The sequence below is a fragment of the Protopterus annectens genome, chromosome 9.part0 (genome assembly GCF_019279795.1).
Source record: "Protopterus annectens isolate FY-2018-M chromosome 9.part0, PAN1.0, whole genome shotgun sequence".
Classification (NCBI taxonomy): domain Eukaryota; kingdom Metazoa; phylum Chordata; order Ceratodontiformes; family Protopteridae; genus Protopterus; species Protopterus annectens.
The window spans coordinates 37,443,537-37,470,098 of NC_056743.1; the positions used below are offsets into that span (position 1 = coordinate 37,443,537).

General features: G+C 38.6%; 1 long non-coding RNA gene across 1 annotated transcript; it reads right to left on the reverse strand.

Moving 5' to 3' along the window:
* Positions 1–863: 863 nt before the first annotated feature.
* LOC122810849 lies at positions 864–23,822 on the reverse strand. Its single transcript, XR_006366125.1, has 3 exons — positions 23,771–23,822; positions 22,567–22,617; positions 864–923 (listed from the first exon to the last, which is right to left on the reverse strand). It is a non-coding gene; the product is annotated as an uncharacterized LOC122810849 (long non-coding RNA).
* Positions 23,823–26,562: the final 2,740 nt, after the last annotated feature.

The following is a 26,562-nucleotide window of genomic DNA, read 5'->3' on the forward strand; positions in this document are numbered from 1 at the left end:
CAGGCAGCACAATATCAAAACAGAGTGAAATCATTGTGCTCCTTTTCTGGGCCACACTTCCTGCTTTTACCCATAATGCTCAATGACTGCATCTTGAATTCAAACACTCAATGGCCCAGTCATCATGTGGACAGCACCAACAGTTGCATTATCAATGTTCAGCACCATCAATTAAAACAAAAGCTAAGTTTTGTAACAGGATCAACATGATGGTGTGGCGCTGTACCTGCATCCCCACTGTCAGTTACTTATAGTATTTCTGCTGCCTAGGTTACCATAAGACCAAGAAAATGAAATTAATGTATGTGTGTGTGTGTGTGTGTGTGTGTGTGTGTGTGTGTGTGTGTGTGTGTGTTGGGGGGGTTACAAGTCCTGTGAACTTAAAGCATGTTCACCATTGTCATATTCAGCTTTCATTGGAGTGGTTGCCTGTACATTTAAGTTCGGTATGCAGGCTATTACCTGATCACTGTTTCATTTATTTAAAAGCTCAACTTTTGCTGCACTGTGAGTGCAAGTAGGATATTATTCCTGATGGAGAAATGCTGACACTGGTTATGGACTCACCCTTAAGTTTAAAATGAGTGCACCCCTAATGCTTAAAATTACAATTACCAATAATCTGTTTAATGGCAGCATAAATCAGGTGATAATTAGTTATAAACCTGTAAACAATGTGCACATATTTATTCACAAGTTAATAAATCACTTCAAAAATTCACTTTATCAGGAAGCTTTCACTGTAGTAGTGAATAACTAAAGATATGCTTTGTAGCAGTAACGGAGAAAAGTCAACAAAATAAACAAAGCACAAATTAGTCCTTACTCCTTTTGGCAATTTTATCACTTTTAAGCGGTCGTACCTCTGTTGATTTTTAATATCTGGCTGACGACATCATCTTCATAACTCGGTGGATTTGTTGCTGAAAGAAAATACCATCATTCAGGTTAGAGATGCACAAGTCATTTGTGTATGTCAGCTTTAGCTACAAACATGCATTACGTATCTTGCTTTAAAACTTATACTTTCTCATCAAAGATTTAGGAGAATTCAAACATTATAAGATATTTCTGTTTTTATGCAAACAGAAAGCAGGTTAATAGTCTGAAAATCTACTTCTGTGATTTTTGTTTTTGGTCAGTTATTCAAATCCAATGAAACTCTAGAAGGTTTCCGGGATTGTATTTTGTTTATTTGGGATGCAGAATCATGCAGTTGAATACCTTCAGGGTGGAAATGCAGTGGGCTAATCCAAAAATATTTTTTTATTACATTTTTCCTCAGATTTGTTGAAAGCTATCACAGATGCAGCTCCCATATTCTTCATAGATCTGCGCAATAGGGATTTTCACTTAGTATCAATAATAAATATGCCATAAACAAACTATACAACAGAAGGAAGAAACTGTTGCAGAAAAGAGGAAAATCCCAGGATGCAAAAAACTCCCTTACCAGCCTCAGTAAGAAGCTGAGATCCCTCATAAAATCCTCCAAAGCTAGTTACAGAAATAAAATTGCCAAAGATTCCAAAGACAACCACAAGGCATTCTATAGTTATGTCAAGAATATAAATGACAATGCTCAGATCTGCTCTGAACTACAACAGAATGGCATTAAATATACTGATGCCAAGGATAGTGCTAATATCCTGGCATATCGATTTAGTGCCAACTTCACCCCCCTCACCCCCTAAAGGGCCCATATCAATATCAAAAGATTGCCAAATTCCGGTAATGATGGCTACACAGGTAGAAACCACACTCTCCAAAGCTAAGAATACAGCATCCATGGGACCAGATGACATCCTGGGCTGTGTACTACATGAACTACAAAATGAACTGGCACCTCACCTAAGTGTCATGTTTAATCATAGTCTCACCTCAGGCTTTGTGCCCACTGAGTGGCGCACAGCTACAGTTATCCCACTCCACAAGGGGGGAATCCACCTTGGATCCCAGGAACTACCGTCCCATCAGTCTGACAAGTCTGATCTGCAAGGGCATGGAAACATTATCATAGAACTTATAAACAAAGACTTTGGCAACCTTCAAACACTGGACCCAACCCAGTTTGGGTCCGTGAAGGGCCGATCTTGTCTACTGAACCTGACTGACTTCTTCGAATCAGTCTCCAGAGCTGTGGACGAGGGGAAGGTGGTCCACACAGCTTATCTGGACCTCGCCAAGGCCTTCGACACCATCCCCCACTCTGGAATCATAGATAAACTTACTAAGCTGGGCATAAATACCAATGTCACTCGATGGGTTGCCAGCTGGATTACTGACAGAACCCAGACTGTAAAAGTAGCTGACTCCAAATCCAGCTTCAGACAAGTGACAAGTGGAGTACCTCAGGGTTCAGTCCTGGGACCGCTCTTGTTTGGCATCTACTTCTCTGAAGTACAGGCCAACACTAAGGGACTCTGGATAACAAAGTTTGCAGATGACTGCAAACTGGGAGCCATTATTGAATCCCAAATGATGTGGATATTCTACAAAAGGGCCTTACAGAAACAGATGCTTTGTGCCAGAGCCATGGGCTCAAGCTTAATGCCAAGAGATGTACAGTTATCCCCTTTGGGAAAAACCATGTACCCATGAATTACCACATAGGTGGCAGTACACTAAACACCGAAAGTGTGATGAGAGACTTAGGGACACAGGTGGACAGTGGTCTCATCTTCGATAACCACTTCGCCACAACAGTCAGGAAATCTTTCTATGTGGCACACCTCATCACTAAGGGCTTTTCATCCAGAAAAAAGGAGGTCATTGTCCCACTGTACTCATCCCTCATTAGACCCATTATAGAGTACAATGTCCCATTTGGTATGTACCTCACAAGATATCTGCAACAGCTGGAAAGACCGCAGAAATACCTCAATAAAAAATCACAGGCCTAAAACAGATGCCCTATGCTGACCGTCTAAAAAAACTCCAGCTATACTCTGTGGCATATCATCTACTCAGAGGCAATCTCTGCTTAACATACAAGGTCATGTCAAACCCTGAGCTGTTGGACATGCTCCACTTAAAGAAATCCCAATCCCTCAGAGCCACACGCTCCAGGGATCTAAACCTTGTCATCACAATAAACAAAACATGCTGGAGCGATACGTTCCTGACCCAGAGATTCCCCATACTCTGGAATAGACTGCCCATACATGTCAAGCAGAGCACCTTCTTGGTCCTCTTCAAAAGGAACCTTGACGAATGGATGGGAGATAGGAAATTCACCCCAGGGATCACGTGAGTCACGTCACGTCAGCATTGTGCTAGACAGGGGTCCAGGGAAGTAAATATTGTGGGAAGAAATATCCAGGGAATTGTTTGGCTAGGCTTGTATAGGCCCTAGGACTTATAGCCTAGCACCAGTTTATGAACCTATGAACCTTTGAACTTGACATATTTAAGTAATGGCTTTATTTTCATAGTTGTGTGTTTAAATACACAAAATGGTATTTTTATTGCTTATACTAACCATTTAACATGCTGATATGACTCAATCGGATTTATTAAATATTCATCAAATTCTACTTCATAAATAAATGAGATTCGTCACATCAAGTTCTCCTTCTGTAAGGAATTATGTCAAATAATAAATTTGTATCATTAGAGAGAGATACCTGCTTGGCTGTAATACTCTAGTCTTAACTATTCCCTATAAATTAAGCTGGCTAGAAAATATTTGCAATAGTCCCATTATATCACTGGCCTTTAGATGTGTATACATTTACAACAAAAATCAGCAGACAGTTTCAAAGATAATTCTCCTCTTGAAAAAAAAGCCATCATACTAATTCTTAATGTAGTTGTGAGCACTTATGTAAGAACCTGCCATATTCCCAGACAAAAAAAGATCATGGTTATCTTTCAGTAAATTTACACTTGTGCCTAATTAGTTACATCAAACAAGTTTTAGCAAATGTCACGTAAAATGGCATGGTCACTTCATTTTGACCACAAAATAAGTAGAGCAATCCTCATGTTCCTTAACAGCTAGCACTGAATCTGTGAACCAGATGAGTGAAAACACTTGACTTCAAAGAATCCCTGTTCCAGCAAAACAGTTTTACTGCATTCAGTGTTGTAGACCAATCCACAGCAAAAATTAAGGCATCAGAGCCATTAATAAAGTAACGAACATAAGCCAGATCTATTGTCTGTGAATTACTGAAGCTGAGCAAAAAAGGGTTTATTTATTTATTTATTTATTTATTTTTTATTTTACATTTGTTGACCGGGCTAGTCTAACTGGAATAAAATCCATTTTCAGTAGAGGCCCGGGGAGAAAAAACTCACACAGAAAATTTTATACAGTAAAAATAATAAGTTCAAAGCAGAATAACAGTAGTAAAATAGATATGACTGTAATAAATTGTTTCAAATTCAAAGAATTATAATAATAATTAAAAGGGTCAAGCAGAATACAAACATACTGATTAGGAAAACAAATTAGTAGTTTTCAATTGGTAGCAGGATAACAGAAAGTATATACTGTTGATAAATTATAGAAATGTATCATATGATACAGTGAGATAAAGGTATCTAAGAAGCAGCAAGAGTATGTAAATTGGTGGAATATACTCTTGTTAGGAGCAGAGGAGACATTTAGTCAAGGACAAAGCCAGTGAGAACTGAGAAATTGTTATAATCTTAGTTTAAAGAGTCTTGTGGAGGTCAGAGATAGGAGTTCAGAGGGAAGTTTGTTCCAGTGTTTGCTTATGGAGTTAGAGAACAGAGAATCTCCAGCTGAGTTGTTGGATTTGTTGCTAGTAATGTGTATAGGTGGGGTAGTACAAGCTCTTATGGATAATAGTGAGTTGTTGAGATAGTATCTGATTTTGCTAGTTGTTTTAGGTTGTTACAGTGATGTGTACGAAAAGGAGATCCTGTGGCAAATCTAGCAATGGAGTGATAGGCAGTAGCAAGTTTGTTTAGGTTATGTTTTGTGAGATTGGTGTATATGGGTGAGGGCATAGAGTGGTAATGATTAAATGAGTTCTAGCTATAGCGATTTTGGTTGTGGGAGTGAGGAAGGGTTTGATTCTGTAAAGGGATCCCAGTTTATTATTTACTGTTTTATAGTGATGGTAGTATGAGTGTCAAAGTTTAGATTATTATCTATAGTAATTCCAAGAAGTTTGGTGGTTACGTCAGGGAGATGAGAGTCCCATTGTTGGATGTAAGAGTAAAGTGAAGAGGGGCAGACCTAAAAGTAGGGAAAAAGTAGAAGTTTAGTTTTTTGGGTTATAAAAAGCAACGGTTTAAAACCATTGTTCCACTGTGTTAAATGCATTTTGTGTAAATGGAGCCCTGGGGACACCAAAGGAAATAGGAGGAGGAGAGGATAGGTTACCTTCCCATAGTACTGCTTGTTGTCTATTGTCTAAGTAGGATTTAAACCATTGTAATGCTAGAGAATCAAGAGAAAGAGTTTTAAGTATTTCAGATTAACCATATCAAAAGCCTTAGATAAATCAATAAAGACAGAGGAGGGAATTTATACAGTCTGTGAAGGAGAGGAGGGCTGTGGTGGTGCTGTGGTTAGGTCTAAATCCATGTTGACAGTTGGCAAGTAAGTATTATCAATTAGATGGGTGAGTACTTGCTTATGGACACATTTTCCATTATTTTGCTAGTGGAGAGTAAGGCTATTGGTCTATAGTTTGAGATGGATGTGTGAGATTTTCCAGATAGATGATATAGTTCTGTTTATGAGTATGGAAATGGGAGGGCTATGGCTTTTCTAGTAGAGAGCAAATAAAGGATGTAGGAACTGGTTTTAGCTGAAATAATGGAATAGGGAAAGTTGAAGAGGTGGTTAGATTGGAAGTTGGAGATAATTGCTTAGCTAGTGTTTGAATGGTATCTGTAAAGAAAGAATTAAAGGCATTAGCAGTTTGTGTTGGGTTATCTTGGTTAGAGCCTAGAGGGGTAGGTGTTATAGATTGGCCTGGGTGTAGGAGTTTGTTGATGCTGGACCAAAACATTTGTGGATTTCTTTGGTTAGTTTGTTGTAGTTGGATGTAAAAGTTTTTTTTATCTAGCAGGATAGCTTTTTTAGTGGTATTCCTAAGTTGTCTAAAGGTTTGGTGGTCTGTTGGATTCCTGGTAGTGTGCCATTTTGACCAAGATTTGTTTGAGGAGAATTTTCTGTCTAGTTTCTTTGGTGAGCCATGGGGCAGGTTTAGTGTTACTTCTAATAGAGCGTACAGGGGCATGTTGGTTAAGAAGAATGAGGTATTAAAGTAGTCAACTGCTTTATCTAGGGGAAGTGTTTTTAGTGGTGACCAGTCACAGTGTTTAAGTTCTAGCTGGAAAAGTTCAGGGTTGAATGATTTCTTAGTCCTGATTGTACGATATGTAGTTGGGTTAGGTAAGTTAATTTTGTGTCTGATGATATAAGTGAGTAAGTGATCACTTAGATCATCAGGGAAGGTTTCTGTCTTGTATGCAAGATGTGGAGAGTTTGTAAGAATCCAATCTAGTATAAAGATTAATGTGGGTGGTGGGCTGAGGGGTACTGCAGGACTCAATCGATGTTAAAGTCCCCAAGTATTAAGGTTTCTTGTGGAAGATTGATAGATATCCAGTTAAGAATGTTTTCAAGGGTATTAATGTTATTACTGTTAATGGATTTGAATTTGTTGATTTGAAGTTTAGTGACTAGGATTACTGAGTTATTAAATATAGGTAGATTTATGTTAGATATGGTGACTTGTAGATTATTTTTAAAGAGGACCCTCCCTTTTTGTTATCTGATAACCTTCTCAGGATACTGTAGGCAGGTGGGATAAGTTCATTGTCATTAATGGATGGTTTTAGCCATGGATAGACATAGGAAATCAAATTGGTAGAATTCTAATAGGGCATGAAGATGGGTGGTCTTATTGTTAATGCTTCGAATGTTAAGATGTGCTATGGAAAGAGAGTTTGGAGGCTTATTAGGTGTATGTGGAAGAGTAATGTTGGAGGTAATTTGTACAGTGTCAGGAATATTGTTTGGGCCAGGATTAGGATGAATGTCTCCATCTAGTAGTTAATGTTAAGGAAGTAAAAACAAAGTGTTTTCCTTGCAAGGGGAGTACTATATTAGTGTAAGAAGTGTAGTGTAAGTGTAAGAATCTATTTTTTTAAGTTTTTATTCCAGGTATACATTACAGATCTGGTACACTGGTGAAATGTGTTTACCTGGCATACGCTGGAGAGTGTATATGGCCTGCATCCTTTTGGACGAATACAAATGCCTCATTCTATCAGGAACAGAATGTACTGGGCACTAGAGAAACATGTTTGGAAAAAGAAATAAATAGGGAAAAAGGTAACTGGATAACACTGTCTGTAGACACATTTAAGTGAAAGATTATTCAGGATATCCTTTAGATGTCATTATTCATTCATCTTTCTGGATGCAACAAACCTGGATGAATTTCTCAGGAATTATGACAAAGATGGGCTAAATGATTTAGAAAAATTTACCTTCTTGAATATACAGGGCTTCTAAATGACAGTGATGGCTGGTGACTTTAAGGCAAGGGGGAATGCAGGATGCAGCCGAATGAGTGGGGCTAACTGGAATGGGGTGATGCTCTATTATAGTGGATTCCTATCAGATAGTCGAACTTCTGCAAGTTCGAACCTCATATGATTGAGACCATAAGTTCGAATTTGCAGAAGTTCGAGCGTTTCAACAGAAATCTCTGTAAGGGGAATTTTCCGTTTTGTTCAATGTGGTGCGATCTTGGAGTTCTTATATTTAAGTAGCAGGGGTTGTGTGGGGCACAGCCCCCATGTGGGGGGTGCAGGGGGGCTTGCCCCCCTGCTTACAGCAGTTTATTTTGTTTTCTTTTCTTTTTTATCCATAGTCGAAGTTTTTTTAACTTCGAATAAAATGGTTCGAACATTCCGTGTTCGAAGCTATGAAACTTCGGCTATGTGATATAGACCCATTATAGTAGGTCAATGATGAGCCGCGGTGGTGGTGCTGCGGTAGCGTTGTCACCTTCAGTAAGACGGTGTCCGGTTTGATTCTCAGCTAAAGCGTCTTCTGCATGGGGGACATGCGTGAATGGGCGTACCTTCGTTGAAGGTTGTGCGTCAGGGCTGGTAACTCGGTACGTAAAAATCAACTACCAATCATTAGCGGACCGGAGTTCTGCTGTGGCGACCCCTAACTGGGAAAAGCCAAAAGACACACACACACATAGTAGGTCAATGATCATTACCTGTTATAAAACAACAGGTGCAGTCAGTAATTTTCATCCACAGCTTCCCACACTATGTACCCAGTTGTTAATGCCACTTTATCAACTATATACATCTCACATCTGGTTGCAATCAACAAGGCCAGCCATAGGTGAAATGGAGCCCTAAACATAGGACTCTGTGGACTCCCAGATACACACTATTCCCCTGCACTTACCTAGTGACCCTCGTCTGTTTCCCCTTATTCAGATAGATTACTTTTTCCTTTCTTTTTCATAGTTTTCCTTACTTATTTTGCTCTCCACATGCTTTTAATACATACTAACTGGTCAGTATTCTACACCAATTAATCTAGAGGACGCAACTGAATTAAGCTGGGGATCTAGGCCTCCAGAAGTCATAGGGTTCTAGATGCTCTGTGGTGTACCTTAAAGCTATTTTACAACATTTTCATTTAAAGATGGCCTGAAAGAAAAATCTTGAGTAAGTAAAAATTGCAGTCTTATTTTTCCTTTCAAGAAAAAAATAAGTTGGGTCTAAAACTTAACATTCAAAACAAACAAAAGAGTACTTACACAATAAACCGAGAAGAGAAATGTAAGAATGTACAAGTCCTATTTGTGAACAGTGCCTGCCTTTCTTTCCCAAAAAAGAGAAAGAGAGTTACATTATGTGTACCCCTCTAATATTTAACTGAGATGAACGTAAAAGCACAAATGGCCAGAGATTGTACCAGAGAACCGAACACTGTTAGATGGTGACACCACTCAGTGTGATACCCTGCCAGTGATCATTTGTCAACACATTCTTCCTGCCCAGTCCACCAGAGGCAACCACAAACTGAGTACAATGTTGATGTGTAACTGTGATGTAAAGTGAAAACATTATGACCAACTTGTTACTTTAAGATACACTGCAACCCTCTCCTACACATAATCATTTTCATATCAAACAATCCCCACACTCAATTACAGCTAATTTATTGAATGTGTACATTTCAGATATCTGATTAAAACAGCCAGAGTATTCCAGCTGACTTCACATGAATGCATATTACCTTAGCATAGCTAGAATAATGACAGCTTAACTTGAACAAATGACAACAGTATCAATTACTTTCATCCACAGACAATCCTGAACCCAGCAATTAAAACCATCTTTGACTGTATATACTTCAGATACTAGATTGTATTAAAATAAAAATAATAACTACTGATCACAGTAATGTATTTAAACTACCTACACATACTCATGACATGAGCACACACACAAACACATACATACACACGATCAATTTACAGCCGTCTGTGACTATATACCTCAGGTATTTGCATCAAATGAATGAATACATAAATAACTACCTCTCAAGAATTTATCACCTCAGCTCATTGCTGTCAGAATACAGTGTGACCCCTTTCATCTGCCTTTGATGCTCTGTATCTCAGTCAGCAGATTATTGTTGGCATCCGTTATGAATGATCTTTAATGAATCTCTTCTTTGTCTTTCTGTTTTTGCCTTGCAACCTGATATGGTTTCTTTGTGCAATTTGCTAAGTCACTTTCCAGAAGCTGGTAGAGTTCTTCTGATGCTTGTTCTTTGCTACTGAGACTGCTTTTTTAGCCTATTTTTAGCCGACCAGTATTCCTCTTAGCCTAGTCCATCTTTTTTCCTACATTCCTATTTTTTCTTGCACTCCTTTCTTTTGATAACTTCCTGAACTTCTGCATTTCACAATCACCTTTCCACTGATAACTTATTCCCATACTTTGCTCAGCTGCCTATCTGTTCTGTAGTCTTCAGGCATAATGTTTAGAGGCACTGCCAGTCTTCTCTGACAAAGCCTATTTCATATTCTTCCTAAGGTAATAGAGCCACGAGCATTTCTTGAACTCTTGTTCTCTCACTGTTGACAATTTCCAGGCTTCAGCCTAGCATACCTCTCAACTGTCCAGATTTTTGCAGAATGTCCAGATTTTTGGCTCATATTTCTGATCTGTTCCATACGAAATTTGTGGGTTTCTGGCAAATCACTGAGATAATCTGAGGATTGAAGTCACTAAATAATGACCTACATTGTACCATCAGAACGAAATCAAAAGTAGCACCCTGGCTAACTAATAATACTAGGCATAAAATCATTATTAGAAATAAATCATGGTCTAAATGGCATACCACTAAAAATCAAACTGATCACCAAAACTTTAGACAGCTTAGAAACAGCACTAAAAGAGCTATCCTGACAGACAAAAAAAAAACTATTACCTTCAGCTGCAGAATATCACTAATAAGGAACCTAAAAAATTCTGGGCCAGTATTAATAATCTTCTGTCTCCAGGTCATTCCATTACACCTAATCCCCAGGACTCTAACCCAGAGAACCCTAAACAAACAGCAAATGACTTCAACTCGTTCTTCACGAATACTATCCAAACACTTGCTAGTCATCTACACTTGCTAGTCATCTATCTCCTGATACCTCTAATCTACTTCCATCCACATCAAATCCACCTCCTACCCTCCACTTACAACCAGTCTCTACCTCCTTTATCACATCATTGCTCCTAAAGTTAAAACCTACCACTCCCTCTGCAGACAAACTGCCTGCAGAATTCTTACAGATAGGTGCCAAAGCCTTAGCCTACCCTATTTCCATCCTGATCAATAGATCTATAAAGGAAGGAATCTTCCCCTCTATCTAGAAAATATCTCATATCATCCCACTACATAAAGGGGGAAACTCTAATGATTTCTCTAACTTTCGTCCAATAGCTCTCCTCTCACCAATCGCAAAAATCATGGAAAAATGTATTCACAAACAAATACTAAATCACCTTCTCAACAACAACCTACTTTCTAACTGTCAGCATGGTTTCAGACCCTCACACAGTACCACTACTGCTTTACTCTCCTTTACTAACTCCATTAACATTAACCGTAACAAAAACTATCTATCATCCTCTGTCTTCATCGACCTTTCCAAAGCTTTTGATATGGTGAATCATAAACTTTTACTACATATCCTAAAATCTCTGGCTCTTGATCATCTTGCCTTGTCCTGATTTGCATCTTACCTAGAAAATCGTCAGCAGGCAGTACTTTGGAAAAATTCACTTTCTAATCTTCTACCTATCTCCTTAGGCATACCTCAAGGCTCTATCCTAGGCCCTTTGCTATTTTCAGTCTTTATTAATGACCTTCAATCTGCTATCCCATATACTACCTGTATACAATATGCAGACAACTCAACTATAATCTGTACTGCTAACTCTCAAACAGAACTCCAGTCACTTACTCAAAAAGCTTTTAACGCTGTAGAACAATGGTTCTCTTACCTGTCTACTCCTTAACCCCAAGAAAACCAAACTATTACTTTTTTCACCTACTCGTAAATCTACTCCACCTTACTTTACTCTTACGTCCACTGACGGAACACTCATCTCTCCTGACTTGACCACAAAACTATTAGGAATAACTATTGATAATAACCTCAATTTCGACTCTCACATCAATAACACCATAAAATTAGTTAATAAAAAAATAGGATCCCTTTACAGAATCAAACCTTTCCTAACACCTACAGCAAGATCCACCATTGCTAGATCTCACACTCTTCTCTATGCTTCCCATTTACACTAATCTTTCCAAAACAACATGAAGAAACTAGAAACATCCTATCATAACATAGCTCGATTCGCTGTTGGATCTCCTTTTAGAACTCATCACTGCTTGAACCTGAAAGAACTAGGCTGGATTGAACTTCCTAACCAACTTGTACTTCAACAGATCTTAATTGCTTATAAGATTCTATATCAGCCAACCAACACACCAATACTTTCTAGCCTTATTTCTCCATACAACAACCTGAAACAACTACGTTCCTCAAATAAACTTCTGATTAATATTACCAAACCTAACAATAATGCAGGTGTCAGTTTATTCTCCAACTCTGTTGGAAAAACATGGAATAAACTACCCTCTGATATCACTTCTTTAACCTCTTTCCAACTTTTCAAATATCAACTAAAAATTTCTCAATAAACACTGGCTTTGCTCCTGCACTAATCCAGACTAATGCTAACTCTTCTCTCTACCATTACCCTTGTTAACTTAAAAAACAAAAAAAATTTTTTTTATCTTTTTTATATTATCTGGTTAACTTGCTATGATGTCATGTAACCTTTTATGCCAATTTATTTTTTATCTGTTTATATTAACTGTTTCACTTGCTATGTTTCTCATGTAACCATTTATGCCTTTTTGTGAAAGTGTACAACTGATGGAGCTTTTCTCCCCGGGCCTCTACTGAAAACGGACATATATCCAGTTGGACTAGCTCGGTCAACAAATGTAAAATAAATAAATAATAAAATAAAATAAATAAAAAATATTGGAGTTTCAGACTTCAAATCCTTCAATTTGTGGGTTTCTGGCAAATCACTGAGATAATCTGAGGATTGAAGTTACTAAATAATGACCTACATTGTACCATCAGAACGAAATCAAAAGTAGCACCCTGGCTAACTAACAATACTAGGCATAAAATCATTATTAGAAATAAATCATGGTCTAAATGGCGTACCACTAAAAATCAAACTGATCGCCAAAACTTTAGAGAGCTTAGAAACAGCACTAAAAGAGCTATCCTGACAGACAAAAAAAAACTATTACCTTCAGCTGCAGAATATCACTAATAAGGAACCTAAAAAATTCTGGGCCAGTATTAATAATCTTCTGTCTCCAGGTCATTCCATTACACCTAATCCCCAGGACTCTAACCCAGAGAACCCTAAACAAACAGCAAATGACTTCAACTCGTTCTTCACGAATACTATCCAAACACTTGCTAGTCATCTATCTCCTGATACCTCTAATCTACTTCCATCCACATCAAATCCACCTCCTACCCTCCACTTACAACCAGTTTCTACCTCCTTTATCACATCATTGCTCCTAAAGTTAAAACCTACCACTCCCTCTGCAGACAAACTGCCTGCAGAATTCTTACAGATAGGTGCCAAAGCCTTAGCCTACCCTATTTCCATCCTGATTAATAGATCTATAAAGGAAGGAATCTTCCCCTCTATCTAGAAAATATCTCATATCATCCCACTACATAAAGGGGGAAACTCTAATGATTTTTCTAACTTTCGTCCAATAGCTCTCCTCTCACCAATCGCAAAAATCATGGAAAAAATGTATTCACAAATAAATACTAAATCACCTTCTCAACAACAACCTACTTTCTAACTGTCAGCATGGTTTTAGACCCTCACACAGTACCACTACTGCTTTACTCTCCTTTACTAACTCCATTAACATTAACCGTAACAAAAACTATCTATCATCCTCTGTCTTCATCGACCTTTCCAAAGCTTTTGATATGGTGAATCATAAACTTTTACTACATATCCTAAAATCTCTGGCTCTTGATCATCTTGCCTTGTCCTGATTTGCATCTTACCTAGAAAATCGTCAGCAGGCAGTACTTTGGAAAAATTCACTTTCTAATCTTCTACCTATCTCCTTAGGCATACCTCAAGGCTCTATCCTAGGCCCTTTGCTATTTTCAATCTTTATTAATGACCTTCAATCTGCTATCCCATATACTACCTGTATACAATATGCAGACGACTCAACTATAATCTGTACTGCTAACTCTCAAACAGAACTCCAGTCACTTACTCAAAAAGCTTTTAACACTGTAGAACAATGGTTCTCTTACCGCTGTCTACTCCTTAACCCCAAGAAAACCAAACTATTACTTTTTTCACCTACTCGTAAATCTACTCCACCTTACTTTACTCTTACGTCCACTGACGGAACACTCATCTCTCCTGACTTGACCACAAAACTATTAGGAATAACTATTGATAATAACCTCAATTTCGACTCTCACATCAATAACACCATAAAATTAGTTAATAAAAAAATAGGATCCCTTTACAGAATCAAACCTTTCCTAACACCTACAGCAAGATCCACCATTGCTAGATCTCACACTCTTCTCTATGCTTCCCCCATTTACACTAATCTTTCCAAAAACAACATGAAGAAACTAGAAACATCCTATCATAACATAGCTCGATTCGCTGTTGGATCTCCTTTTAGAACTCATCACTGCTTGAACCTGAAAGAACTAGGCTGGATTGAACTTCCTAACCAACTTGTACTTCAACAGATCTTAATTGCTTATAAGATTCTATATCAGCCAACCAACACACCAATACTTTCTAGCCTTATTTCTCCATACAACAACCTGAAACAACTACGTTCCTCAAATAAACTTCTGATTAATATTACCAAACCTAACAATAATGCAGGTGTCAGTTTATTCTCCAACTCTGTTGGAAAAACATGGAATAAACTACCCTCTGATATCACTTCTTTAACCTCTTTCCAACTTTTCAAATATCAACTAAAAATTTATCTCAATAAACACTGGCTTTGCTCCTGCACTAATCCAGACTAATGCTAACTCTTCTCTCTACCATTACCCTTGTTAACTTATTTTTTTTTTTTTTTTTTTTTTTTTATCTTTTTTATATTATCTGGTTAACTTGCTATGATGTCATGTAACCTTTTATGCCAATTTAATTTTTTATCTGTTTATATTAACTGTTTCACTTGCTATGTTTCTCATGTAACCATTTATGCCTTTTTGTGAAAGTGTACAACTGATGGAGCTTTTCTCCCCGGGCCTCTACTGAAAACGGACATATATCCAGTTGGACTAGCTCGGTCAACAAATGTAAAATAAATAAATAATAAAATAAAATAAATAAAAAATATTGGAGTTTGACTTCAAATCCTTCAGAAAATATATGTTAAAACAAACCATGTTACTCTAGCTACCTTCTATGTTTATAAGAACAATATTTAAAATATGTCACTATTTTTAGGTCTTTGCCCCCCCCCCCATTTTGTCAGGCTTTGTTCAGATTTCTTGCACTAAGAGGTTGAGAGCTATGGAGCCTAGTCTCTGTTGACCAAAGTACCTTCTCTTACTACTACTTGCAATTGCTTGTAGCAAAAAGCAGTTTATGTTGTGGGCTGTTTCACTGGGGAAGGGTTTATAATCTCTGATTCTTCCCATAATTTCCTATTCTCCATCCACTGGTCTAGGTTGGTCTTAAACAGGGTAATAGATGAACTTAGCTTTGCATGGATGGGAAGCCCGTTCCACAGGACATGCAATCTCTGGGACATATCTCTGTCTCTCCAGCATGTTCTGTTTAAGTCACAGACAAAATTCATGTCCCTAGGCCTTATATTTCTGGTACTGTTTAACTTACAAATATGTATGAGATTCATAAGTGTGGGGTTTGTAGATGCCTTGTAAGCCAAGCTTAGAGCTCCCCTCAGCAATCTATAGGAAACTGAGTAGAGGGAGTGTTCTTGAAGCCACTCTGTGCAAGGCAGATTTGTTACACCTTGTATTCTTTTTATAAGGAACCTGGTCAGGTACATACCAAAGGGAGCATTGTACTCTGTGACTGGTACATTGGGATTATGACCTCTTTGGACCTAGATGCAATTACCTTATTTATATGTTGTACAACATAAAAGGATTTCCTCACCACTGTGGCCACGTGGTGGTCAAAGGTAAGGTTACTGTCTACATGCATACACAGATCCCTGACCGCTGTGTTGACTCTTAGGGGCATATTATCAGCATGGTAATTAGCCAGGATGGTCGACTTCCCAAAGAGTGCAATTATGCATTTCTTAGCACTGAGTTTAAGACCATGGCTTTGGCACTATTCATTAGTCAGAGATAGACCTTCTTGAAGAATGCTATTGCCTGCAGGGAGTTGATGATAACCCCCATCTTGCAATCATCTGCAAACTTAGTTAGCCATAAACTTTCAGCATTACTTCCATTTCAGAGAAATAGATGCTAGTTGGCTATCCAGTAAGTGATAAAAGGGTTTATACCTAAATTAGTGAGCTCGTCTGTCATGCCTGACTGGGGTACTGAATCAAAAGCCTTGGCTAGGTTGAGGTAAGCTGTGTGCACAGTCATACCTTCATCCCGTGCATTGGTGACCCTCTCAAAAAAGTCACCTAGATTTAATAGGCATGACCTTCCTTTAACAGAGCTGAACTGTGATGGGCCCAGTGTTTGCAGGTCAGCTATGTCTTCATTTATCAAGTTCAGGATGATTCTTTCCACGGCCTTATGTATGAGGCTGGTGAGACTTATGGGCTTGTAGTTACCTGGATCAAAACCTGACTGAAAGCGCCAGTTGAAAAGTGATTCAAATGGACCAGAAGAGATCATGATTCATGCTATTTATTGAACATCCTGGGATGTTATTGGGGCTCATTGATGCAGTATTTTTGGCCTCAGAAAGTGCATTGATGACCTCTTCCCTAGTAATGGTTGAGGGGATTGTGTTATGTGGTATTTCCTTGGGACTATTAGGGGGAGTGGGGGAGAAATGTGATCTAAACCTGCCAGCCAAAGGCAATGGCCTCCTGTTCAGTGCAGATAATACCATTTATAATAAGCTCTGCACATTGTCAGTGTGGGTAATACCATTTATAATAAGCTCTGCACATTGTCAGTGTGGGTAATACCATTTATAATAAGCTCTGCACATTGTTGCATATTTCCCCTGAGATTACAGACATAGCTTCTCAGGCAAAGGACAGCCACAAAGTGTTCTACATCTGTTTATTTCTTCAAATTTAGCCTTTGAAGTATTAACTAATCTTTGCCAATATTCAAAACCCTAGATGGGTAAGTGCAGACCATCAGTGGCAAAGCAATGTGGCCTATCAATCATGTCCTCCCAGGCCATCAAACACTGTACCCCCTGGACTGACACCAGAAGCTATGACAATTGTTAAAATTTCTTGCAAACAGATGTCACAAAAGTAGGACTTTTAGCAACTTTGTCACAGAAATTTGCAGAAAGACCAACCCACCCTGCATCTTTGTAGATAACCATATGATTATAAGTAATGCATTGAAGCTGTCTACTAAATCCCTCAAGCTCCTCAGAAGGTAAGGCATGTACTGTATCATTGTAAAGGCAGGAGACTGAATGTTCCCTGGGAAGAACGTGGGATATGATTGAGATTAACTGCTTTGCAGATGTCTGGTCAGTCATTCCTTCCTATGGTAGTGTGATTTCCAAGGATGCCATATTCGTTGCTCCTGCACCTTTATGTGGCATCTATGTATTTGTCATGCCAAACTTACCTGGTATCATAGCAAAAATACTAGCTTCCTCCAGCAGCTGTACTGGCAAAATAGATTGTTTCCATCTGCAGTTGATTGTTTCATTCTGTCTGACTAACCAGCCTTACTCATGACGTTAGTTAGTTCTCAAACTGATGTCACTGGTTATGTGGTCAGACACCACCTGGGGCCTTATATTAATCTGTTTACTCTTCAAGAATGAAGGTGGGGGTAGGTGGTGGGACACGAAACTTTAATGTACTTGAATGAATCCATAGAGTTCAAGAGGAAGATGCTTTTCATTAACAGAAATTTAGCAGATTAAGAAGACAAAATCTGAAGATGCAAACTGAGTAAGGAGACACAAAGAAGTACTCTAGTGGGATAAAGATGTCTGTAGCAATGCCCGTGAAATGGATAGCTTACTATTATTTCCTCGATCTCTTAATCTTGATCCACATTTCCTTAAGTCTTAGGGCTTGAACTGGCATTTGCTCAGTTTTTCCTGTTCACTTCTATAATGAGCAATATTTGTATGTTTATGGGTGATGCATGCATGATCCAGTGTTAGTGCATCTGAGAAAAAGAATGAAATGGCGTTGCTCTGTCCCTGAGCTGTAGTATCATAAGGGTTCAGTACTATAACTAGGGGTGACACAGGTGTTCACCCTCAGATCAAGGGGTATGATCAGCAGGGCTGATGAAAAACCAGTGTAAAACTGGCATTTATTTATGAAGCAAGGATAATTATGCAGGTTCATAAATGAATGCTGATACTGCATTCTTGTTTGTGTCAGTGTGTGCTACCAACTGAAGATAAGTGCTACTTAGCTAGCAGTTTGATATAGGTATAGCATGTTACAGTTGTTTTTTTCTCTCTTCAACTTTTCTAGGGTTGAGAGAGGAGCACCAGTCAGGAGAACTGTCCAGGGCATCAAATGAGCTACCTGCAGTACTGTCAGGATGAAAATAATAACGTTTATAGATGACAGGGGATTTATTTTCTCATGGGGAGTACAGGGGTGTTCATAAACTGAGCAGGCTGAGTATGTGCATTCTCAGAATGCATGTACACAGGTTATGCATGTACACAGGTTATTTACAATCAGACAAGTATGGTGCAAGGTTTTTCATTGCATGAATTCACAGTGGATCTGATAGACAGAAACTGGAAAGGAATTTAATGAATTGCGGTGTGAGTATAAACTGTATAAAGAATTTAACAAACCATGGTAAGAGCATATGGCAGTTATTGCAGAGGAGTTGAAAGCACAGCTTATAGGTTGGTAAAGAAGAAGGTGCAGTTTCTCTAATACAGAATGAGGTTCTGTGTGCATGGGAAACATGCCCTTCTCAGCCTTTTTAAAATCAGTGTTCTAAAACAAATAACTGAAAGCCATGTCTCCAATTTTCTGAGAAGAATGACTTGGAATAATGGCATTTGCCTGAAATCTAAATGCCCTGACTCATCTTTATAATCAAAACTTGAAACATAAAGTAAAAATATCTTGCTAAGGAAAAATAGAGGAAGACATATATTTTGTGATTCAGAATATTCTTTAATTCTAGAAGAAGAAAGCCTAACAAAATCAGTGTTTTACTAATGTATGTGGTGTCTAAATAGTAGTAATGCCATTGGATGATAAAAGCATTTGCCCCCCTTAAACACACATACATATGGCAGCATACTTTTCATAGGTAGGTACTAGGCTATCTGCCAAGGGCCTAAGTAAGCCTAGCCAACAAGGTTCCCTGGCTTACGCCACCCAAGAAAGTTATTTACCTGTGCCCGTGTCTAGCAGAGCCACAGAAGTGATCCCCGGGGTGTATTTCCTATTTCCCATCCATTCATCAAGATTTTTCCTGAAGAGTGCTAATGAGGAACTTTGCTTGACATAGATGGGTAGCTTGTTCCAGAGTATGGGAAGTCTCTGGGACAGGAATCTATCCCTCCAGCATGTCCTGTTTATTATGGTGACAAGGTTTAGGTCCCTAGAGCATGTAGCTCGAAGGGATTGGGATTTCTTTAGGTGTAGCATGTCCAACAGCTCTGGGTTTAACATAGCTTTATATGTTAGGCAGAGATCTCCTCGGAGTAGGCGATATACTATTGAGCAAAGCTGCAGTTTTTTGAGATGGTCAGTGTAGGACATCTGTTTGAGGCCAGTAATCCTCTTTGTGAAGTACTCCTGTGGCCTTTCTAGCTGCTGCAGATGTCTTGTGAGGTACATTCCAAAAGGGGCGTTGTACTCTATAATAGGTCTAATGAGTGTCGAGTAGAGGGGAACAATGACCTCTTTTTTCCTGGATGAGGGGTGCCACATAAAAGGATTTCCTGACTACTGTGGCAATGTGATTATCAAAGGATAGACTACTGTCCATCTGGGTCCCAAGGTCTCTTATCACACATTCGGCGTTAAGTAGAGTGCCGCCTATGTGGTAGTTCATGGGTACAGAATTTTTACCAAAGGGGATGACAATGCACTTTTTGGCAGTGAGCTTGGGGCCATGGCTCTGACACCAGGCATCTGTCTAACTTAGGCTTCAGCATTACGAGGAAAAATATAGCTTTAGCCCACAGTGTTAGAAACATTTATGGTATTAGATTACTTCTAGAAATACTTATATTGTCTTACTAAAAGAAAACAAGATTATATGAATTATTAACAAAGCACGATTTCCCAAGCAACACTGTATCAGATAAAATAAACAAATCTTATCTTTCTGCGGGAACACAACAGAAATCACAAAGTAATAACAATATAGGTAGCATAGTAGGTGGTGTCCACCGATGTGCAATGCTACCACTATCAATCCTAACTCAACCCCAGTATAATGTCATCCTGGGGAGTGGAACACTCCCTTCATTTCGAGACTATACGCCAGTGTCACAAGTGTTAAGGTTATCCACTATGCCAGGAGCAAGAAATGTGATTCACAGACATTCACTGAATTTGAATCCTAACCTTGGTATAATCATGTCATCACTAGGCTCACCTCATAACCAATGAGAACCTCCAAAGCCAGATGACCACACGGTGACACTTATATGACAGCTGTGAATGCCATTATGTATGCAGTACAAAGTGTGGCAATACAAGAGTGCACATGATACATGTGTGACATTTGGATGTCATAACAGAAATGTGTTTTCAGTCGTTCCTTGTTTATGAAAGGGACAACTTAGCCATGTGCTTTAAAGAATGTACACCTCCATTCTTGGCCAGATATAGCCTTCCTCAATCCATATTACAGCTCCACCTATATAGGAGGGCTGGCACTGCAGACATTTGAGATATCACCCACAAAGATCTGCAGTACCAGTTCGACATACTGGTGGAGCAGTAATTATGCCACATATGCTTATTGACATTAATGGGCAACTCCATTACTGGCATTTGATGCCAGTATAAAATCTCTAAAATATTTTAACATAGCCTGCCTGATTCCCATTTTGGAACTGGGCATGGGGCTCTGCAATTATTCATTATACCTTTTATAGTTCATTCTTATGTTACTTGAGAAATCTCAGACTCTTTTTTTCTGGAAATGGTGCTGCACAGTGCAAGTGCTAAGGGTAGTGTGCCACTCCAACTGCAACAGCATTTGGAATCCCATTCTTAGACTTTCAGTGATTCATATGTTCATAGGTTAGTGCCCTTGCAGGCCACTTCAAACTTAGCCAAATGTCCCCACCTTTTTGGTGTTTTGATTACCCTTATCCCATCATAGACTAGATTCATATTACATATGGTTATAGTAGCTGGGTTGATACCATAGATATAAGGACCCAAACATGGCAAATATCATTTAGGAGTTGCCTATGTCCATTAGTAGAGAAGGGGCAACCTTTGGGAAATTTCCTATTTCCCAGTGATAGATCCAGGTTAGATTTGAATCTGAAGAGGGATGAGCTTTGTTTTACATGGATGGGGAGTCTGTTCCAGAAAAGTTTTATCCTCCTTTGAGCTATGCCTGTTTCTCCAGACCATTCTGCTGATGTTGCAGAGGAGGTTAATATCCTTGGACCACATATTTTAGTGCAGTTTGATTTGGTGATGTGCAGTAGGTCTATTAGAGCTGGATCAGAGGATACTTTGTAAGCTAGGCACAGGACACCTCTTAGCAGTCTATAAGATACTGAGTATAGCAAAAGGGCTTTGAGATGGTCCATGCATGCCAAATTGTTTATGTCAAATACCCCTTTTTTATAAGGTATGCCTGTGGGCCTTCCAGCTGTTGCATATGTCTGAACAGATACATACAAAAGGGGGGGGGTTGTACTTAAAGACTGGACAAAAGAGGGTTGAGCAGAGGGGATGATGACTTCCCTGAATCTACATGCAATTCCATTGTTTATAAGCTGAGCAATACAGAAGGACTTCCTCACACTAGTGAACGTATTTTGGTCAAAGGTTATGATGCTGTCCACATAAGTTCTTAAATCACAAACAACTAGGTCAGCTCTTAGGGATATATTCTCAATGTGGCAGTTTCCAGGGGAAACAGCCTTACCAAAGGATACTGCAATGCATTTTTTTGGCATTTAGCTTTAGTCCATGATTCTGTCACCAATTATTTGTTTGGGACAATCCTTCCTACTGGATGAATCAGGAGGATCTGGGTGGTTGTTTTTCATAAAACTCCCAATTTTTTAAGTGATGATTCAATTTGTTTGGCAAGGTGCAGTTTGGGAAAGTGCACTTCACTAAACTGACCAGACAGCACAAAAAAACAAAAACAAACATATGAGTTTAATTCAAATAAAAATATGTTTGCAGTGCTGCTGGCCTTTCCTCACGTCAGGCCCCATAACTGTATGTTGAAAGAAGGGAAATTTTAAAATTTATTGTATGTCAAATTATTTAAAATAAAGTCTGACAACACATTATTCATTTGTAGAGTATATATTTATAAAGTACACTCGAGTCAAACAGCAAGAGGGTAGTAATGTCTATTTGGAAAATACAGACATTTTTCAGTTCCCAAATTCTACCGAATCAATGACTAATCCTTCAGTGCAATTATGATCAGATTAATTACACACAGCATTATTACTAGAGCTGATATCTTTGTCTTTTTATGTATTTTAGAGCAAAAGTAATAAACTGGTTAAAATAAGTGAAATACATTTGACAAAGATGAATAAAAAGGTAGAATTAAGACTCACCTGCTAAAGTTTCATTCATTACATCAGAGAAGGGTGATGTCACAGCGACTGCTAGGAAAACAAGATGAGACAAAATAATTCAAATAGTCTATAAATGTAGAAAGTAAAGTAGAAATAGTATAATGTTGATATAATTTAGTAACTATTGTGTGATTAACTGCTGCATATAATCCAGGTAAGAAGCATATTCAACAGGACCTGCTGACAGCTGAGGCATGAGAATAAAATCACAGAGAAGGCGGTAGAATTTTTAAATAGAAAAAGCAGATAAAGTAAGAAACTGAGAAAAAATACTGGATTCTAGAACATGAGAGGTATTATATAGGTAACCTAATGAAAATAAAAGTCTTTAGACAGACCCTTGGATTCAGATAGGGCTGCCTCAAGCAGTAAGCCCTAAGATGAGTAACCAGCCCCTTGAGGATGCCCTTTTAGTTCAGGGGGAGGCTCACCATAGTGTTTACACATTATTGGTAGTCACAGTGGTGGAACATCTTCACAGTCATACTAAATGTCAACATTCTGGGGGAACGGCTAGTCCGAATTAGTCAAAGGGCTCTTCCCTCCTGAAATACCTGTGGGGAGGGAGTTACTCAGCTGAGTGATTCAGAGAATCACTTGGATGTGTAAATTAGCTTGGCTTTTTGTATTACTTAAGGTGGCCAAAATGTTACATTCCCGCATTATAGTCAGCAGGTAAGACCGTATGACAGGTAAGGTTAGGTAAGATGAAGTGGTGATGTAGTATTTGAGATGTGTAAGTATACATGTGTAGTAATGTGAGTGTGTGTGTGTGTGTGTGTGTGTGTGTGTGTGTGTGTGTGTGTGTGAGTGTCTGTTCACAGAAGGGAAATTTTAGAATTTATTGTGTGTTAAATTACTTTAAATAAAGTTTGACAACACCTTACTTGTATATAGAGCATAATTTTATAAGGTCTACTCACATGAATCAAACCTTTATTAAAATATACTAAGAGAGTAATATTCTCTATTTGGGAAAACACACATTTTTCAGTTTCTGAATTCTGCTGAATCAGTGGTTAAATTATCAGTGCAGTTATAATCAGATTAGTTACACACAGCATTATTACTAGAGCTGATATCTTTGTCTTTTATGTATTTTGGAACAAAAGTAATAAACTGTTTAAAATAAGTGAAATACATTTGGAAAAAAATTAATATAAAAGGTAGAATGAAGAGTTACCTGCTAAAGTTTCATTGATTATGTCAGAGAAGGGTGACGTCACAGCGACTGCTAGGAAAACAAAATGAGACAAAATAATTACAATAGTCTTAACATGGAAAATAAATTAGAAATAGTATAATGTTAATACAATTTAGTAACTATTGTGTGATTAACTGCTGCATATAATCCAGGTAAGAAGCATATTCAACAGGACCTGCTGACAGCTGAGGCATGAGAATAAAATCACAGAGAAGGTGGTAGAATTTTTAAATAGAAAAAGCAGATAAAGTAAGAAACTGAGAAAAAATACTGGATTCTAGAACATGAGAGGTATTATATAGGTAACCTAATGAAAATAAAAGTCTTTAGAGACAAACCCTTGGATTCGGATAGGGCTACCTCAAGCAGTAAGCCCTAAGATGAGTAACCAGCTCCTTGAGGGTGCCCTTTTAGTTCAGGGAGAGGCTCACCACAGTGTTTTATACATTATTGGTAGAGTCACAGTGGTGGAACATCTCCACAGTCATACTAAACGCCAACATTCTGGGGGAATGGCTAGTCCGAATTAGTCAATGGGCTCTTCCCTCCTGAAATACCTGTGGGAAGGGAGTTACTCAGCTGAGTGATTGATAGAAATAAACCTATGAACCTATGAACCTATAGATAAATTGATGGATAAACTAGCTTGGCTTGTTGTATTAATTAAAGCGGCCAAAATGTTACATTACCGCATTATAGTCAATGGGTGAGACCACATGACAGGTAAGGTTAGGTAAGATGAAGTTGTTTGAGGTGCGTAAGTACCTATATATGTGTAGTAATGTGAGTGCGTGTGTGTGTGTGTGTGTGTGTGTGTGTGTGTGTGTGTGTGTGTGTGTGTGTGTGTGTGTGTGTGTGTGTGTGTGAATGGGTGAGTTTGTCCTTGAGTGTAATTGAGTAAGGGAGAGGAGGGGTTCCATGCTGCTTGCATGTCTGTGTATGGGGGGATGTCTTGGAGGTGTGTGTGTGTGTGTGTGTGTGTGTGTGTGTGTGTGTGTGTGTGTGTGTGTGTGTGTGTGTGTGTGTGTGTGTGTGTGTGTGTGTGTGTGTGTGTGTGTGTGTGTGTGTGTGTGTGTGTGCACGTGCACAAGTAAGTGCACGTGTGTTTGTGGGTATAAATGTTTGCGAGAGCAATGCCTGTCCCAATGTAATGCATGGGCCACCAGAGGTAATTATCTTGACAAAGTGCTAATAAAGCACTGGCGCTAATTACACCCAGTTCATAAACATGCAAATTAGCCAATACTGATGTCTTGGTCATTGTAGCTAATCTTGTCTTTGAAACCCATTTTACATGATTTCATAAACTGCAGCTTTGGCCACTGTTTATGCTCATGTAAGGGATTTTTTTCTGAATCACAGGGAAAAGTAATTCTCTCTGACGATATTTGTACTACCAATCAAAGAACAGGAGACGGTGTGCTAGAGAAAAAGTGAAGTATAAGCATGTATGAGATTGTTAAACCTTACAAATCATATGTACTATGTGCATCAGTCTGAGCGCGCTCCAAATATTAGAAATAAATGATCTTATTACAGGAATACGAACCGTATAAGCATGTATGAGATTCTTAAACCTTACAAATCATATGTACTATGTGCATCAGTCTGAGCATGCTCCAAATATTAGAAATAAATGATCTTGTTACAGGAATAAGAACCTAGGAATAACAAGCTTGTAATACATACATTATTAACTGCTGTAAAAGAACACAAACATTGTGATTCCACAGTCACATGGGAGCAGCATCAGGAACCAGGCAACAGCTTCAAACGCTGCAAACACACTTCAGGTTGCCACATGACTACAGTTAAAAGGGTCATATACCTCCGAACAACCAGAAACTTTAAAAGCTGTCACACCCCTTACACTGACACACAAAATCTTTTTTAAGTAGCAGTCTCACACTGGGGTAGCTAAAATTCCCCACATATCAGATCTCTTGTCATAACGAGTTGTTTCGTATTCTTGAAGGGGATTTCAAGAAACCGACTTAGCAAACTTCATTCTTGAGGGGAATTTCTTGACATCCATTTTTCAAATACATAGCAACTCAGTTATAATCCTTCATGTTCTGGTAAAGGCATCTAATATGGAAATTAGTATAGCTTCTGCCACCATGGCATGGGGTATTCTTTCTGTGATACAAGGAAGCTGTTAATTATTGGCACATAACACGTGATTTCATTGAACATTAACTGAAAATAAGAAAAGTACATTTCTGGTATGTTTCAGTGGGGTCTGTCTGGTCTGCCAAATACCAACCATTCAAGGTCAGAGTTTTTTTCCCTGAACTATTCAAAAAGAATTTCTCAGCTTTGTCAAACAACCGAAAGCTAAGTATTTTTCCCCAGTATGGGGTCTTAAACTTTCACAGCCCCATGGAGAGAGGGACACACCCATCACTGCCTTGATTAAGCTATAAGGTGAGTGCATGTTTAGGAAAGGGGTTTTCTGACTTTGGAATAATGTCCTTTTGGTCATCCAGCTGTGGTAAAATGGTCTTCTCTCACTAATAAAGGGATGAAGAATGGAAAAAGAGAAGTCCTAATACCGATAAAGATGGGGTCCCTATACAGATTTTGGAGCACAGGAAAGATGAATAGGGAAGATATATCTTGATAAGGGGGAACTGGTGATTATACTAGGTAACATTTATTTACTGGCAAGGTCTGCAGGTAAAGAAATGTATGCAGAGTATAGGAATAGTAGGGGGAGACTGGAATGTGTTGGATAAACCAGATGATGCCAGCAACGACCAAGACAACTG